Consider the following 3,125-nt stretch of genomic DNA (forward strand, 5'->3'; position numbering starts at 1 on the left):
ATAGCCACTTAAATGTATGGTATTTGAGTATTACAAAATACAAATTTTTATTTCCTTGGTCCTGTAAATACGGTAATTGTATGGGGAAATCAATTATACAGTATTATGGGGATGTTGTTGTATTTGACTATTTTAATATATATTCTATAATTTCGGTACATCTACGAAGATAGGTTACAGCAAAAATGCACCCTATAGTACCACTACTGGCCTACTATGCCTTTAATTAAATAGCTCCAAACTCCAGTGTTTAAAAAGCGAGTTATTATGAAAATGTTGCATCTCGGTTCTTAAGACTTGCTTTGGAAAGTGTTGTAACCCAAACAAGCAAACATTTGATTTTTCTTTGTTGTTCTAAATCGTCTTCTCTTTGATAACATGTGAAATAACTTTTTAAAATACGTAAAATCGTAATTATTATTTAATTTGTAGGCTATTTATTTTTATTTGGTCTACCTAAAATGAGTAGGTAGTTCTTTCTAATCAGTCTTGACCTGTATACTACACTTGTACTGTGATATCCCTACATTAATAGTCGGCAAACAGATCAGCAGAATGTTTACCTGGTCAGCACGTAGCACTGCTGAGTAGTGAGTACTGTGGTCTACTTCCTACGACAAGTCATTCGACCATAAAACGTATTAAATAAAAGTTGATAGTTGGTGGTAGGTTGGTGGAAGTTGTAGTGTTGTAGTGACCAAATTTAGTGACCACTATATTCTTGGTGATCAACTTCTTTCACTTGTTGACGTAGTACAATTATTCTACATTTTTGTACTATTTGTACCAAAACTAAACTTAAACAATTTGGTGCCTCTATATAGATTGTGTGTAATAGTGATTTAAAATAATTGCATACAACAAAACTTAAAATATACTTAATATATTGTTGAGTACTATTATTGTGGGGCAGTTTTTAAATTTGTTGCCTACAGTTAATGAGTTGTTAATGACTGAACATGCTCACTACAACTAGCGCGGTGTGCACATATACTGAAGTTCAAATAATATATTCACACTAGGAGAAACCCGTCGAAGTCGACGGTTAGGGGCCTCTTCGTTTATATTGGCGTGCAGCTTCATTGGCAACAAATAATGCAAATGACATAGCAAAGTGACATTTCCAAAAAACAAAGAATACTGTAAATTGGCTGTTACGTAAATATTGACGTTTAAATACATTGTTAATCAACGTAGGTATCTTATAAAGGATTATGTGATCTAGTTTAAAAGGAATATGACCTTTCTGTCATGACAGTAGCTGCTTAAATAGTATTTACTCTTTGTGCCATTTTTGCAGCCAAAATGTCATGTTATTTTCAATAATTACCAACCTAGTAATTATCTACACGGTCCGTAATATAGGCCACTGCAAATAATTTGACAAAGATAGGTACCGCGCGGTACCATTCTAAGCAAGGGTTCTTGGTTTGTGTGTTATTAGACACGTAAGAGCTCAATGAACTTCTTCAACAGATAATTAATCTGTTGGGGGAATTATAAATGCGAGTTTGGGCATTTTGTAACTGTATAAATAAGTTACATAGTATTTTTAGGCTGCTGCTCAGTCCACTTAAGAATATATATTTAAAAAAAAATTAAATTGTTTTTGTTGCTGAGTAGCAATAGTTAACATGCAGAACCCTCTTCGTTAGTCTAATAACATTCAAAGGCTCTCTAAAAGTTGAAGTTGTTATTTGTATACATACCCTTATTATGTTTTTACCAAGCGGAATGAATACATCAAAGTAACCTCTCTGAAAAGTCTGCAGTAAATCGCATAGTTTTCCAGTTTAATGACTTTTTAAGTCATGCACATATTTCTACATAAATATTGTAAAATGTTTTATCCAGTTGCTGTACCTACACTAATATTAATTTAACAAAATATGGACAAAATGGACAACGTGCCCTTCTGTATTATTTTGTATTGTTACACAATCAAAGACTTTTCCAATTATTGAAAACATCCATGACAATAACCTCATGAACCTATGATGATCTCTGTCTGGAATAATATGATTAATTAAATATAGGCAAAAGTAGTAATAACGGCAGACATTGGAACGTTATATTGCAAAACATGGCATGATACAAAAGAAAATCAATTTTAAAATCAGTCTTATGGAGAAATATGAAACTTTAAAGGGCCCCAGGGCCTCACTCTCTAAAAAAGAAAGTTTCCTGCACAACTTCAAGTTACGCTCTTTCTAATGACACCAAAAACATGTCAATCGGTTCAGTAGTTTCGGAGGAGTAATTGTCACAAAAATCCTTCTTGCGTATTAAATAAGTATATATAGATAGATTCTTTTCAATGATAGAAAATACTAGTGTACCTGTTGCTCGAATTCGAGCAATTGCGAAGCATTACAGGCGTTATTTTAAAATAATTTCCGATTACTTTATAAGAGTAAACTTAAAGATTATGGAAATACTCAAGATGTACACAACAGTTAGATGTAATTAAAACTGTTTTTAAATATCTTATCTTTTTTCAAAAGCTGACCTTGTTTTTTAGTGTTTTCTACAAATGCTTCCCACTCATAGCCGCATTAGGTTGTCTATAATAACGATTATAAATGAAAAATACCCCCGCCGCAGCAAACCTGCAGACTGAGCGAATTTCCATTTGCCTGATTGGATTTACACTAAAATGTCTCCTTAAAAATATCACATTTATTCCCTGCTATTTAAATCAAATCAGTTTAACACATACTTAGGTTTGCTGCAACAGGGAGGGTTAAAGTGTTTTTTTATGTAAAATGTTAATAGTTAGTAAAAAATAAAAACATTTTCCAAATTTGGGCAAAATTTGAGAATGGATAAATAATAACAGAGAAATGTGTTCTTTTTGTAATGCATGACCACTTTTCTTCATTTAAACAATGCTAATTCTCCTTTTATATTGTCTAAATATCTTTTCCTACAGTTACCTAACAATGTACATGTTCTCTCACTGATATGAGAAAGCAAAGTGGCCAATTCGCTCATCAGTGAAAAACATTGTCTCACTCCAGATTTGCAATGTGAAGGCACGAAATAGTGAGTGCGTAACATGCAGACAAGGTTGTATGGGCGCAAAATACGTTGGCAGCACTGGCTGTAAATCAGCTGGTCAGCTG

Source organism: Macrosteles quadrilineatus, unplaced genomic scaffold (assembly GCF_028750875.1).
Source record: "Macrosteles quadrilineatus isolate MER2022 unplaced genomic scaffold, UCM_ALF_1.0 Scaffold_2__2_contigs__length_208266976, whole genome shotgun sequence".
Classification (NCBI taxonomy): Eukaryota; Metazoa; Arthropoda; class Insecta; order Hemiptera; family Cicadellidae; genus Macrosteles; species Macrosteles quadrilineatus.